Raw genomic sequence first — 16,960 nt, 5'->3', positions numbered from 1 at the left:
GAGCCACTTGCGCACCTGTGCATTCTTGTTCGATTAAGAGCAGACTGAGCTGCCGTACTTCACTCACTGCCGTTATTGATGATATGACTAGTTCATGTAAAGAAATCATACAAATATCATGTGACTCTGAAGCTTCGGTAAATCAGCCAGCTAAACGAACCCTTAAGCTAGGAAAAGAGTGATTAGAAAATCAAAATCAAGGCTCAATAGAAAACCATGGTATTTTAATTATGCCAAAGATATTGGTTTAGGTGATTTTCTTGCCACAAACATGCATTTGTATGGAACTGGAATGGATAACTAATCTCTTTCTATCTTAGTATCTTTGTACAAGGCATTAGACACTGCTTGAAGAGAGTCTCTCAAGTAAGACCTTGCCATCATGTCTCAAACTTCACAGCTAGAAACATTTACTGGGGGAAATTTTCATACTTGTTGGCAGACAAGGCACAGGTTTATCCTTCAAAAGAACGATTTGTGGAAAGTAATTACTACATTTGAAAATGATAGACCCACCACAAGGGAAGGAAAAGCACAATGGGAACTCTGTGACACTAAGGCACTTGCTATTTTAGCACTTGGGCTTGGCGATCAATATTTACATCATATTTCAAACATAGAGACATCTAAAATAGCATGGGAAACTCTTGATAGGATTTTTGGTGCTAGAGCAAAGAATTCAAAGATAAATCTCAAGCTACAAATCTTTAGGCTCACTATGAAGACCGGAGATTCTTTTCCCAATCATCTTAAGATGAAAATTCTCCTTGCACAACTAGCAGATATCAAGGCATCTGTCAGTGAAGAAGATACAATAGCTTTGTTACTAAACAGTATGCCTGAAGAATATGATAATATTGTAACTACACTTCTGAATGTTCCTGATCTCAAAATTCAAGATGTGGAGTCCTCTCTTATGGAAGAATATAAAAAGAAACAACTACGATGGATCAAGAATATGTCACTCAAAAGAAAAATATCAAACCTCCTCAATGCACTCATTGTGGTAGGATTGGCCATCTTGCAAAGAATTGTTATCACAAGGATAAACCAAAGCTTCAATGCACAACATGTGGGAAACTAGAACATCTTGCAAAAAAATGCTACAACAACAAAGAATCAGCAAACATTGCCAGCACATCTACACTTGAAGAAAACGTTGTACTATGCAACAATGCCTCTTATGATGATGAAGAGGCATCATGGGCTAAAAAAAGAGAGCCATGTAATTCTCTCCATTGCCCATATGTAAAAATCACCTCTAACCACCAATGATGTAGGTTATGTGATATGTCTATGCCCACATTGTCTCTCACTTGGCCATGTAGCCCTCAAAAAGGGGAGATTGATGGGAGTGTTGGGTCTCCATGCCCAACTCATGATAGTGCACATGAGGCACTATGTTTCATGGAGTGATGATGGGGCTTTGGAGGGATGCACTATGATTAGAAAATACCTAGGACTCATGCATTTTCATGTAGAGCTATGCTATTACATTATGTTTTCATGTTCCATGTATGGATCAAGGAGGGTGTTGGATATGCTCCATCACATGCACACATGCACACATCCCCTCGATATATTTCAAATCTCAAGGGTTATTAAGACATTAGTCTTGGCCCTTTTGCACTTATTAAAGTTCTTAGATATACCACAAAAAGGAGACACGCCTTAGATTGAGATATTCTTGGAGATATTCCTACCCCTAATCAAGCAAACGGTGGAGACAAATTATGAGAAAGGATTTGTATCTAATCATCATTAGAAGCCAAGATTAGGCGTGTACCTCTGCCTATTTAAAGAGACATTAAATCAATGTAAAGTGTGTCTCTATTTCAATACTCTGCAGTGTTACTATGTCTTTATCTAACTGTTATTATCCTCCTTAATTATCATTCCCAGCTTTTGCTATTATTCACATAATCTTCACTCTCATTATTGTTGAGGGATATGTTGACATCAATACATTTCTCTCACAAAAGAGGAAGCTTATTTCCATTGATGCCTTGATCAAAGAGGGGTTGTTTCTCTTGCATTTGCGTAAGAGTTCATAAAATTGTATCAATTTTATTGGAACCTTAGCTGATGGTTCAAAGGTAGAAAGGGTGTGTAAAACCTTAAATTGAAAATAACTAGTTGGTAGGAGTGGCTAGAGAAATTAGTTGAATTGGAGAAATTTTAGAACTTGATTGTAGGTTTAACTTTGAGGATTTTTTTTTTTGGGATGTAGGTGCCTTCTCTAAGGCTACAAGTACGTAATTTCTTTAGAAGAAATTAAGCAAGCAAGTAATTTTGAGTTTTCCCACCTGAGGGGCCTCTTAAAGGCCTTATGGGATATAGTCCTAAGGCTCAGGCTTGGCATCTTGTAGAAATTCGCTCTAGGCAGGTCCCAAAAGGCAAGTTATAGGGGCGTTATCTCACGTGGACCAGTAGCATTAGGGGACCTTCACACATCACGGACGGCATTTTCAAAACGTTATAGGCGGCATACCAAGGTTAGATGCGAACCCGTCCGCCATAGAAATCAACGCGGACGGCACTCATTGGGCACTGTACCATGGGTCCAGTGTAATTGCCTTACCAACTAGACCAATCACATGGTTGTGGTGGGGACTGGTGGCCTTTACTATGTAACCTATTTGTCCAATTGTGTGAACTGCCAGTGCCCTAGACAACCTTTACTCCCTCAATTTCATTCCCTGCCAGGCGCCCGCTTGTGAAATCCCCCTTACTTCTCTATATCCCTCTTTATATTTCTATATCTCTTCTCAATATTATATAAAGGACGAGTGTCATGGGGCTGCTACGTGGCATTATTGTAAGAATTACGGTAAAATTTCTAGAGGCTCGGACACGCATTTTGGAGGTTTAAGGAGGAGGTTCGAAGAGGGACAAGCTCTTACTCGGCAAAGACATGTGAGGTTACTCGTTTATTTTATGATGGAAAACTCTCTCCATGTCACCACCCATAAGCTTTACTTTTATTATACAACCTCACACCCTCTCCTTGTCCCATGCTTCGAATGATGATGTGCCTCTAGATTCTAACAACAAAATGGAATGGGAGCAGAGATATTTATCCCCATATGTCTCTGCAAAAATATAAAGTTTTGAGTGAACAGCACATGAAACTACACAATTTAATAAACCTCCAATTTCATTTGTTAGCATTGCTTTGTATTTTGATACAGAGTAACAATCCCAAAAATACTTCACAATCTTGCTATGTTGGTGCATAGAGACGTGTTAATGCCAAGTATCTACAAAATGCAACTAAAGGGGAGGTAGCTTATAAGCTATAACTGCCTTAGAATGTGAAAGTTGATCCTTTCATGTCAGTAGACAGAAAGAGATGTCGAGTGTTGAGGATAGCATTGTGACTCCTCAAGAACTTGTTGAGGATGAGGACTTATGTTCACATGAGCCGGGAAGTGCTCATTGATTTTAGGGAAAGATAGGTTAAAAATAAGCTAATTCCTAAGTATAAAATTAAGTGAAAAGATAGGGCATTGTAGGACTCAACTTGGGAGATAGTTATTGGTATACAACATAGGTTCCCCGATTTTCTTTCTTAGACAACTTTTATTTCCATGAGTGGAAATGTCTAAGGAGGTGTAGCACACCTCTTTGCCTTGCCTACGGTTAATATGGATCTTGCTCTGAAGGCAAAGGTTGTGTAAGATTCATATCAACCGTAGCAAGGTGTGTCCTAGTAGACTGAAGCTCTACCTCCAGCGTGGCGGCATGATTCTGAGATGCTGTAAGAGAGGCTCTGAGAGTAGCAACTTCATCACGTAGTTGTGTCATAGTAGTAGTAGCTTGTGTCAACTTCTCTTGAAGACGGGTTACTTCCTAAGAGCGTAGTTGATGTATGGTGTTATTGGCATGGCAAAGCTCTCCATGTAACCTGAACCATTCCTGTGATAGTAGGATGAAAATATATGTCATATACTCAGAGTAGATGCATGCCTCGAGGGACACACTATTAAAGTTACGCACAAGACATCGAGCACATGGGGCACGTAGAAGATCCAAGGTGTGCAGAAGCCTGGTGAAGGGGAGATCATCCCATAAAGGGTCGGGAGTGGCACATGTGAAAGGAGATTCTCGGGGATCCTGAAATGTGGAGGAAGAGGATGCCAATGGCGAGGATGCAGATCAAGATGGAGCTAAAATTCATGGTACCTCCTACAAGAAGCTAATTAGACTAATGACACATTAAGCACACACTAATGATACATGATTAACTTAATCCTAAGATGGGTGATGCCTAAGCAAGTTCATAATGAGTATGTGAAACAAGTGATGATCACAAGCTAATTAGGTTGCAAGATAGATTAACTTGCACTCATAGAGAAGCTTGAGATGTGCTTGTATTCCATTGCTTGAAATGTCCCCCTTTTATATGAGGAGAGTACAATTTGGCTTTTCTCTTACATGTGGGATAATTCTCATTCTCTCTAGCTCTCATGTCACCTCAAATGTCAACACTCCCCCTTGATGGTGACTTGACCTATCTTTGAGGCCTAGAGGTCATCTCTAAGAGTGAGGTCTTCCCGTTGATAGAGAATTGACCTATCTTTGGGGTCTAGAGGTCTCTTCTAAGGGTTAGAAATTTTCGATATATCTTTTACCTTGGCTACATCATCGGTGCCAGAAGGTAGGACATATAATGTATTTAGAGAAAATTTTTGGAGCTAGAGCCATCTTGAATTGCATTTTCTAACATAGAGTGATCTTCTTCTATATAGTTGTTTTCTTGATTCTGTTTGGAGTAGCAGCGTGTGCCCAATCCTTCCGCAAGCATTACAAATTCTTTTTGGGCAACAATTTGCAAAGATGTGACCAAGCTTGCCATAGTGATTACATCTGACAGTTTTTCCTTTTCCAATATACAAAGCATTTTGATTGATTCCTTGAGTGACATTTAATGTTTTTCTTTTTCCAATATACAAAGCATTTTGATTGATTCCTTGAGTGACATTTAATGTGTTTTTGAGTTTGGACTCGTGCTCAAGTAGTGAAGACAAGTTCAGTTAGAGTTTTATCGACATTTTTGAGTGTGGACACAAGAACATAGGGGACTTTGTCGACGTTGTTGAGGAGAGCTGCAACTGCTGTATCTTCTTTAATCTTCTTCTTGATTCCCGCTAGTTGTTGCTTGAGTGCCTTGAACTTATTGATGTGAGCCGCCATTGTGTCAGATTCTTCCTTGTCTAATCTATAAAACTGCATCAAAAGGTTAATTGTGGAGCGCTTTCTTTCACTTCCACAGACTTTCTTGAGTTCTTCCCACGCCTTCTTGCAATCTTTTAAGCCTACAATGTGATGTATAACTTCATCTTCCAAACTCTGAGCTATTATGCCAAGTGCTTTTTGTGATTGTTAAATGTGTTAAGTGATATGCCATCACTATCTTCACTAGGCTCAATTAGATTCCATAGCCCTATTCTCATCAATGTGTACATGGTTTTCATTTTCCAAGTGTAAAAGTTATCCCCATTAAACTTAATTTGCTCTAATGTGAGTTTCTCCATCATGTACGACAAGGGGGTCTTACCGATAGTATTGGTAGTGTATATCCCTTTTTGCAAAATGCAATGAGAAGGTCTTTGCATGTGATAATGATTCACGGCCACCAGTGTCTAGTCCCGGTACAAGATAAAGAAATGTATTGACTGTGTGGTGAGCACAGAATCTGCTGCCTGTCAATGCACTCACCCTATCCCCTCAATATCACTATTGGCGGCTCAAGGGGCGATGGCATATTTTATGGTCAATGCCGCGATGGCCAGCACTGCGCCAAGAAGTCATCCATGCTGCAGTGCATGGGCCAGAAGTGTGAGTGCATAGCTTTCACCAACATTCCTACCTCTCGTTGATGGGCGTTATTAAGCACATCAAAGCAAAGAAATAATAGGTCGTAATTCATCAACCAGCTCGTAAAGCAAAGCAATGTATAGCTTCAAAAGCCGGTGCAAGTCGATGGCAAGGATGAAATAAAATAAAACAAAAATAAAAAAATAAAAATAAATCGTAAACTTGTGCTTAAAAAAAAACAAAAAGCTTCACCAAAAAGGTGGGTTGAATGTGTGGCCCGACAGTGCAAAGTGGACTTTTTTTTTTTTGGGGGGGGGGGGGGGGTACATGGACACCATTGATGAGAATAAAGAATGCAATGGAAAAACGGTTTGGACTTTCCTGAAGATTGGCAAAGAGGGGGTAAGTGGGGAGGTGAAGAGTAGGTTTAAGATGGTGTTGGAGGGTCTACTAACCGGTACCGTTTGATCCAGGTTCCATTGATCAATGGGCACGGTTGACCATCCATGGTTGTGAGTTGAATAGTTCCGTGATCCAGGATGTGCTGAATGATGAATGGTCCTTCCCATGCTGGTACTAGCTTTTTTGCCCTTTTGAGGTACTATGCTTGGTACACTAGTACTAGATTACCTGTGCCAAAGTGTGGTTGGTGCAAGTGACGATCATGCCATGCTTCTCTTCTATTCTTCTCCGCTTGAAGTGCTTGAGAGGCTCTTGCCTGTGTCCCCTCCAAAACAGAGAGATGGAGGATGTTGGCGGTGTGCATGGCCATGGGTTGAGTGAGGCGAGAGGAACCTCTGATCCACTATTGAACTCAAAAGGAGCAACTCCCTCCAAGCCAAAAGCCAATTGAAAAGGGATGTGTTGAGTTGTGGCCTTATAAGCATTGTGGTATGCCCAAAGGATGCAAAGGAGAGCTTCTGGCCATTTGTTTGGGCGTTGGTGACACATCTTTTTTAAAAGCTAGCACAAAACTTTGTTGGTGATCTTGGCTTGTCCATTCGCTTGGGGATAGTAGGCACATGATTTCCTATGCTCGTGATTTCAAGTGGACATCCAAACCTGGTGAATATATGCTCGTACAGAAATCTTGCCACTATCTTAGCATCGTAATCTTTAGTGGCTTGAGCATTTGCCCACTTTGTTGCATAATCTGTGGCCACTAGAAGGTACTTGCACCTCCTAGGATGGGCACTGGGTTTAAGTGGTCCAACAAAATCGATTCCCCACCTCTCAAATGCGGACCATGCTAGAGAAATATGTAGAGGACAATGAGATTGTTTGGTGGGCTTGGGGCCACACCTTTGGCATGTGTCACAGCACAGCATAAACTCTTTATAATCCTTGAACATGGTGGGCCACTAAAATCCTGATTGAAAAAGATGGACAGTTGTGGTCACACCTAGGTAGTGTCCACCTGGTGCTGGACCAGCATGAGCATCTTCCACCAAGTGCGGCACCTCATGAGGACTAACACATTGGTGGAGAATCCCATCATATCATGCTTTGTACAATTGAACAGCCACCAGCTATAGAAGGGGCTGCTTTTGACTAGCAGATGAGGCTTGTCTTTGGGAGAGAGGTCGATTGGGTAGGAGCTTGTAGACAAAAGCAAGAGCACATCCCCGTACCAGTATGGGGCAGCATCAACTTTGAAAAGGACATTATTAGGTAGGTCATAATCAATACCTAAGGGTGTGGCTGGTTCTTTGGAGTCGATTCTAGAAAGATGATCGGCCATGACGTGATGTTTGCCCGAGCAAAGAAGAATTTCTAAGTCAAACTGTTGAAAAAGGAGGAGCCACCGCCACACCCTCCCAGCCACTTGCGGTTTGTTGAGAAGGTATTTCAATGCATGATGGTCGGTGATGAGAATGAAATGAACACCCAAAAGATAGTGCCAAAATTTTTGACATGCAAAGACAATTGCTAGACCTTCCCGCTTAGTGGTGCTGTAATTCCTTTCTACAGGGTTGAGTAAGCAATTGGAATAGTAGATTCGCCTGTCCACTTGATGCTCCTGGTTGGGCTGGGCCAAAACTACACCAACAACAATGTGGCTTGCATCTGGACATGAAAGATGACGTACCAATCAGGTGGGATGAGAATGGGAGCCTTAGTGAGCCATTTTTTGAGATAAGAAAAAGCGTTGGATTCTGTGGTGGACCATTGGAAGGAAGTGGAAGGGTTGACTACATGGGTTAATGGTAGGGTGATGTTAGTATACATCCTAATGAATTGTCTGTGATAACAAGTGTGGCCAACAAATACTTGAGTGCCTTTGGGGTTGATGGGAGGGGCCAACTTGAGGATGTGCATCTTTTCATATGTAACAATCTTCCATTGTAAAATGTTTCCTATCTTCCTCACTGAGGACGGTGAGCACTTTAGTGGTGGAAAACTATAGCCACCAAGGGTGCCCACATTGGGCCGGACCATATCTGGCATCACACTACCACACCGTAACACCATAACACCGCCACAATGGGTTAACCCTAGTGGAACCATCCTGGAGCATTTGATGGACTATCCAGAAGCAGAGGCGCAGATACATGAGAGGTGTATGCACTGGGCATCTTCCAGAGATAGGAGCTTCTACCAAAGGCCTCCACTCTGAGGGCATCTACCAAAGATAGGAGATGCCACCAACTCCGCCAACTTCACCATGTCTTGTAGGAATGCTTATATGGTCCCTTGACTCATCTTGAAGGACATCCTTCACACTATATTGTAGCCTTATCCTTAAATGGTCCCTCGACTCATCTTGAAGGACATCCTTCATGCTTCATCCTACATTGTAGCCTTAGCCTTTGGTGCTGTAGTCACTTGACTCATCTTGAAGGATATCCTTCACACTATATTGTAGCCTTATCCTTAAATGGTCCCTCGACTTATCCTGAAGGACATCCTTCATCCTTCATACTACATTGTAGCCTTAGCCTTTGGTGCTGTAGTCACTTGTTAAGCATGTGTGTCATCCTACTCTCTATGACTCTACTGAATGTGCATGGTATAGTGAAGGTCATGTAACAATGTCTTGGAGTAGTGTAAGTGTTATCTAGCCTTCTTGTTCCTCTTGCAATCTTTTCACTTATGTTGTGTTCCATGCCATTCTATCTATTCGTACATGTATTGCACTGTGAGCATTGAAGACTCTGGACATACTGTCTAGAGAAGAGCTACCACTTAGTGTGTTGGGCAACCAACACTGCTACGATGCCCCCTTTCTCTCCCACTTCCCACCCTCACCTCTGACTCGTCCACTCGCTCCAATTTTTTCTACTCACCCCCTCTTTCTCTGTCTAACTCACCCCCTCCTCGGCTTCCAACTCGCCCCTCCTCTCATCTCTCACTTGCTCCCCTCTCCCTCTGCCAGTTGACTCACCCCCACTCACTTGCCCCCTTTCCCTCTATCTGACTCACCCCCTCTTCCACTTTGACTCACCCCTCCTCTCATCTCTCACTCGCCCCCTCTTCTACTTTTGACTCACCCCTCCTCTCATCTCCCACTTACCCCCCTCTCCCTCTCCCTCTCCCTCTCCCTCTCCTTGACTCTCGCCTCTTCCTCTATCCTCCGACTTGACCCCACTGGCTCCCCTTTTTTTTGACTCGCCCCCTTCTCTCCCACTCCCCACCCTCCCATTTGACTCGCCTCCCCTTCTCCCTCCTACTCGCCTCACTTTTGACTTGCCTCCCCCTCGCCCTCCTACTCGCCTCACCCTCACCCTCGACTCCCCTTTTCCGCCCCTCTCCCATCTCCCCTTGACTCACTTCTCCCATATCCAACTTGCCCCTCCTCTTCGCTTCTCATCCCTCCTCCCTTCCTACTCGTCCCCTACACCGCTCCACTCCTCACAACTCAACCTCCTCTCCCACTCTCCACCCGGCCCCACCTCCCCCCGCTGATTGTCTACGCATAGGTTCCACCCAAAAATAAAGGAAAAATTTTCCTTTTGCCATCTCTGTATCTTCATATTTTGGCTTCTCCTCTTTTTATTTTTTTCTCTCTACCTCATCGCTTCCCTCTCTCGTCATTCCCTCATGTCAGATGGTTTACCCAAAACTCCTGTGCCATACAAGCACTCCGTTGTTCGCTTCTTACAACTAGTGGGGTGCTATCCCTCTTCACTAGTGGTGCTGCCCCTCTTCGCAGGTGGTGCTACCCTCTCACTCAGGAGCTTTGCCACCATAATGGAACATAATGTGATAGCATCATCCTCAAATGGAACATAATGTGAGGATCACTATTGAAAGATGATGTTAAAGAAGAGGCGTTCTACCTCACTGCCAATCTCATCCTACCTCCCCCTCCCCCCCTCTTCGACCCCATTCTGCCCGCAACCCAGCTTCTACCCCTATCTCTATACATCATTTTCACCTCTCTGCCTCCACCAACCGCACCACTCCCTTCACCATTAACTTCATCAACCCATCCCCCTTCCACCTTCCTCAACTTTCTACTTTATTCTCCCCAATCGAACTTGCGACCTTGGGCTTGCAAGGCCTGGCTTCTAACCTAGCTTTTCCTCACATGGAAGCCAGGCTCCACTATAGTACCGAGATTGAATTCCTAGATGGGGTCTTGGTAAGAGGGAAGGCTAAGGGGTTCCCTTGTCTTAGCTACTTTACAGAGGAGGGTGGGGTTATGAGCCAGTTGGTGGTAAGAGGGAAGGCTAAGGGGTTCCCTTGTCTTAGCTACTTTACAGAGGAGGGTGGGGTTATGAGCCAGTTGGTGGTAAATTGGGAAGGTGCCGTAGTGTTCTTTTGTTCAAGATTTAGGACACTCCCCCAAGGGAAAGGTTGGTTCTTCTACAGACAATTGTGTCGGTTATCTATGCTAGGGCAGTGGGAAATCAAGCCTATGGGTTGGGTTCTTGTAGGCCTTGTGTGTGAGAGGGATTTGTTTTGCACCCTCTCTTGGCGATCCATGGACGGGTTTCCCTAGCCCTATAGCCTGATAGTGCTTGGAGGAAGGGTTGGTGGAGTCATTTGGTACCTCCATGATGTCCACCATGTAGGATGTCAGGCTTTCCCCACCGCTTGGAGCCAGTCAAGTAGTTCCAACTCATCACCATGGGGAAAAAGGCCTTCTATAGGCAAGGCCAAGACGTGGTCTTCTAAGGGTTGGAAGATGAAGTTAGGGCTACTGTGGCACAATAGATCCAGCTCATCACCAGTCAAGTAGATCCAGCTCATCACCAGTCAAGTAGTTCCAACTCATCACTATGGGGAACAAGGCCTTCTTCAGGCATAGGCCAAGACATGGTCTTCTGAGGGTTTGAAGATGAAATGCCCTGGGGCTATTTTAGTACCATGGATCCCTTGGTCCATACCTTCCTCCAATTTTAGCTCCTGTGGACCGTGCTCCTAGGGAATCAACAAACAATCAGAACCCCGATCGTGCAGTACACCTGTACTTCTAAGCCATGGTCGTCACCAATGAGTAATGTGTAGGCCCCTTTGACTTCAAAGAGCCAGATCACCAGGTCACAATGAGTAAAATGACACATAGGCTCAAATTGATGGCAAGTGACTATAGCACCTAAGGCTATGGCTACAATGTAGTATGAAGGATGTCCTTCAGGATGAGTCGAGGGACCATTTAAGCATTATTGTAAGAGTTGGTCGAGTCAGTGGAGTCGATAGCATCTCCTATCTTTGGTAGATGCCCTCGGGGTGGCGGCCTTTGGTAGAATCTCCTATCTCTAGAAGATGGCCGTTGGAGTGTCGATGTGGTACCTTCAATGCTAGTGTATGCACCTCTCATGTATCCATTCATGGTGTGTCTGCACTTTTGGAAAGTCCGTCGAATGCTTCGAGATTGTTTATCTAGGGTTGACCCACTGTGGTGGTGTTACAGTGTTTTGGTGTGACGTTGTTATAGTGTGGCGGTGTGACAACAGCTAGAGATGGTCTGGCCCAATATGGGCACCCTTGGTGGCATCAAGAGCTAAATGCCAAGACCAGACCATTGGAAGATAGATGGAGAATAATATCAATTTATTAAATAAAAATATTCATTAAAAAATATCAATTTAAATAGTACGTGTGATATAAGAAAGTAAATTCAAACCTTAGAAAAGACCTTGCTAGTATTTAAAACGTGCCCTTGGAGGTTTGGGAAAGGAAATAAAAGCTACATCAAGTGGAGTTGCTTACTAAATGAGCCACAAAGGTGGTAAAGTCCATCCAATTTTTTCTTTTCAAAATACCACTTTGATAATGTGATAGAACTTGGGATAGGTAATATAGGATTGAACTTCCTCTCTTGAGAGATAGGTAGTATATAGGATTGAACTTGGGATATGTAATATATGATTGAACTTCCATACTCTCTTGAGAGATGACGATAATATTAAGAGATGAGGATAATTTTGAGAGATGAAGCTAATATAGGATTGAACTTTGTCTCTTTGAGAGATGAGAATAATCTTCTTTTCCCAAGATTCTGAAACAATCAAAGCTTTCTTCTCATTTGATTAGGTTGAGCCTCAAATAAAAGAAGGTGGAGGAGCTAATGGACATCACAAAACAAAAATTTCATTAACACTTTCCTTCCAAGAGAACATAACAAAAATAATTTTTAAAAAATAAAAAATTGGTAGATCAGGAGGTCAAGGAGATTCTACTAGCCAGAGCTAGATGTTTGAGTCTTGAATTCAAGCATCTTGGATGGTCAAGAGTACCTATTTTTGATGATAAATAGAAGGATTTATGTATTAGGGAGGATGAGGCTCTCTCATAATAGAAGGATTTATGTATTAGGGAGGATGAGGCTCTCTCCATCCTTGCAAAAATGGAAGGCAAATCAATATCAATTACCTTATAAAATCCTTGGAGTACATGTCCTATGTCGCCAAGCAAAGTATATAGAGGAAACAATTACTTCTACCTCCTTGTAATGTGGAGCCTTTCTACATACAAATCTTGGATGAGTAACTTAATAAAAATAAGAAGGTAACTAGTACAAGACCTATATATTATCATGTCCTCTGATGCAAACCAACATTTTGCCAAGCATTAACATCACCAAGTAACAAATAATTCAGAAAGATGAAGTGTTAAGTTGTAATCCACCTTCTTTTTTACATTGTGCCATTGATAAATCTTGTCACACAAAGCTCAATTTTTTGTAGGTGGCATTTCCCTTTAACTCTTTTATAGCAAGATATGGGGGAAAGAGGAGGAAAAGAGATCATTTTAGGACGTATTGTACTTGCATAGTACCTCAAGAAATTATCCCATGTGTGCTAAGTGTTTTTCATGCTGAGATTTTTCACCACCAAGAAAGAGTTGTTTAAATGCTACATATGTTTGTAAAGATCCAATCACAAGAAATGTATGCAAGGTAGTACCTATGCTTCAGAACTTAGCCTTATCTATTACATATTAACCATGGACAACCAAGGCACAAGGAGAGGAGAGAAAAGAAAAATCCTGGATTTCTAAAAAATAAGAGGAAAAAATCCCTTCGATTGACCCTTTGTATTCCGGCTTCCATTCCCGTGTTCCACTTCTTAAGGTCTATTATATACCACAGCAACGCGTGGGTTGAGTACTAGTATAGTTTTTATAGAAACAACCCAAGAAGATTTTATTAAGTAGAGTTTAGCATTTTGATCTTTTGGCTCACTAATCATGGCCTAATCATGTTATTAATTCTTTTTTATCCTCCATGAGTATTCATTGATCTCGTCCATTATTCTAGCAATTGGTGCTAGAGCTATAGGGCTATTAGGGTTATCACAAAGGTGATGATTAGTGTCAGTTTAAACTAATCTAAGTGAGGATATCATTGGTGATACAAAGAGTGTAAGCATGTAGTAGTTGATTCAACAAGTTCTTCATGGCTCACCACGTCTAGCTAATAGTGTGGAGACAATACAACAAGTAAGGTGGAAGAAGCTAATCAACAAACAAAGAGGTGAGTTGAATAGCCACCTTGTGTTAAGTGGATAAAGTGTGAGCTATCCATTTGAGTGGACATATGTTTTAGAATAGAATGTTCTCTCCTTGTTTGTAGAGGAAGATGATTTCCTATACTTTAGGAAGAATATTGCTATTATATTTTAAATGTAACAACTCCTTGTCAAATGACCACTACTATTTGTAGTAACTTTGGTTTGTATAAAGTGACACACTGTATCATTTGGAAATACAATCAAATTTCACATGCTATCAGAGCTTTGAGAACTCTTTAGCCATTCACAAGCCTCTTTCATCTTGAGATCTCACATCTTAGCTTCACTCCTCTCTAGCTCTAAGCTTAAACTCCTTCTCCTTCAATCAAGGTATCATGGAGGTAGTCTCTTCTTCTGCTGCAAACAACCAAGCCAAGGTTGTTCTCCATTGACAAGCTCAATGGCAACAACTACTTAGTATGGAAGCTAAGAATGAATCTATATCTTAAGCAACTCCAACTATGGAAGTACATCAAGGCTAATGGTAAACCCACCACTGAGGAGCAACCCGAAGCACTCAAGATTTGGAAGCAACAAGACATCACGACGCAGATGGAGATCATCCTTCACTGTTATGGAGATTGGCAAGTGCAAATGGTGAGAAGCTTGAAATCCTCACAAGTAATATGGAAATTCTTTAAAGATTGCTATCTACACACTTACTTGATTTATCAAGTGTCTCTAGTGAAGAGACTTGTCAACTTCAACATGCAAGAAGGTCAAGAAACTGCCAAGTTCTTGGATTCTTGGTAGGGTCTTCTAGATGAAACCCTTCTCTTTGGCCTTGAAATCCAAGAGACTTTACAATCAATGTTCTTGCTAGTAGCCTTACCATCAACATGGAGGGCATTCATTAACAATACATACTTCAACAACGGAGCTCAAAATTTAAAGCCTGGTGGCAAATATTCAACAAGAGGAGGCCTTAAAGGAGCAAACATCCCACTCCAACATCAAAATAGTGGCTCTAGCCACTATTTTGATGTTGGCAAATATTCAACAAGAGGAGGCGTTAAAGGAGCAAACATCACACTCCAACATCAAAATAGTGGCTCTAGCCACTTCTATCCATGCTCATAAACATGGTCATCCCAAAAGTGGTTCTCACCACTCTCAACGGCCTCATCACTTCAATCCAAAGGGGGGACACCACAAGCATTCTTATGGTAAACATACCCCTTACTCAAATGTGCAATGCACATATTGCCATCATCATGGGCATGAAGAGAAGGACTGCCGCACAAAGCAAAGGGCACTATCCAACAACAACAATCATCACAACAAGAGGCTATTTGGAAGAGCTCACTTCATTGAGGTTCAAGAAGGTAATCAAGATTCTATAATCCCCAATTCTATAACCCTCTCACTTCTCATGATTACCCTCTTCATCTATTTGCTACTAGTATCTCACATAAAGCTCCTTCTTCTACTATATATGGTATTTAGATACTGGTGCTACCCATCATATGACCATTAATCTCTCTTGGCTATCTAATTTTACTTCTCTTAACAACCCCTTAGATGTATGCTTAGGGGATGATAGCCTACATCTCTCTCCCTAATGGCCAATCTACCTTAGTTAAGAAGGTCTACTATGACATTGAAGAGATCTTATCTCATGCCAAAATGTCGCATTCATCTTTTTCCCCCACCCATGGTCACCAATGCAAAACTTTCTCTTGAAGATCTCCCCTATACTCATGTAGATAGGAGCTTCATGCATGACTTTCCATATGCAAACATACTTGGTAAAATTAGGTATTGCATTACTTGCACCTATTTGGATGTGTGTTACACTAGCCACATCCTTTCTCGTGCATTACATGAGCCCCGTAAAGTCCATGGCATTGCACTCAAAAGGTGCCTAAGGTACCTCCATGCCACCAAAGCACACAGGTTGACCTATGTTGCAGGAGGAGGCCCCCTCGCCTTGGAGGCCTTCACAGATGCAGATTGGGGGAGACATGTCTCCCACATGAGGAGTATCTCCGCGGCTATATCTTTCGTCTCGCTACTGGTGGAGCCATATCTTGGCAAACCAAGAGATAGCTCTTGGTGGCTTCCTTTACAACCGAAGGCAGAATATGTAGCAGCTTCCCTCGCCGCATGCGAGGCTCTCTGGCTTCACCAACTCATCAATGAACTTCAGCTCCCTTATGATGTGCCGCATGTCACAATGTTTTGTGACAATAGATCCACCATCACCATCACCAAATCTCCCAAAGTATCTGATAAGCTCAAGCACGTGAACATCGCCTATCATCTTCTAAAGCAGGTGGTTGAAGAAGGATATATCGACATGAAGTTTGTCCCCACTAAGGACAATATGGCGGACTTCCTCACCAAGCCTGTACCACATGAAAAGCACCATGCCTCTTGCCTTGGTGTTGGCCTTCTCCCCGGTCTCCATTTGAGGGAGGAATCTTCCAAAGAAGATGCTTGATGCTATTTTGTTATGTTTCAAATGTCCACCTCTTACCTTAAGGGGGGATATTAAGTGGATAAGGTGTGAGCTATCCATTTGAGTGGACATATGTTTTAGAATAGAATGTTCTCTCCTTATTTGTAGGAAGATGCTTTCCTATAGTTTAGGAAGCATATTGCTATTATATTTCAAATGTAACAACTCCTTGTCAAACGGCCACTACTATTTGTAGTAACCTTGGTTTGTATAAAGTGACACACTCTATCATTTGGAAATACAATCAAATTTACAAGGTGCTACACATACACGTCTCTCTCTCTCTCTCTCTCTCTCTCTCTCTCTCTCTTTGTGTCTTCTCTACACATTCTTCTCACTAACCTCACAGTTCTCACACCCTGCACACCAAAGCAGCGCCCTACACACTCCTCCTTTGCAGATAATTTGTGTGGAAGTCTGTAGCAAGTACCCAAGTGGCTCTCTTCCTCGAAGATTGCAACAATAATCTGGGCGGCTTTCTATAGATATCCATATCCATTGCTGGGCCCAGTGGAGGTGAAATGACTGTGCTAATCAGGAGCTGTAGGCTGTGAATGCCATACCCATTTGGGCATTGCCACAAAGAGAGTGAGCTCAATGGGCTGGCCGGTGTGTAAGACATTAGGATACATTTCAGCGGGCTCACTTTGTCTTATTCACACATGTAGGGTGAGATCGCTTTAAAAAATGCTCCCTTGTATAGGTGGCTTGGTCTCAC

Source organism: Cibotium barometz, chromosome 53 (genome assembly GCF_041138505.1).
Source record: "Cibotium barometz isolate CiBa-2024 chromosome 53, ASM4113850v1, whole genome shotgun sequence".
NCBI lineage: Eukaryota > Viridiplantae > Streptophyta > Polypodiopsida > Cyatheales > Cibotiaceae > Cibotium > Cibotium barometz.
The sequence above is the reverse complement of the archived record's forward strand: the minus strand, read 5'-3'. Positions refer to the sequence as shown.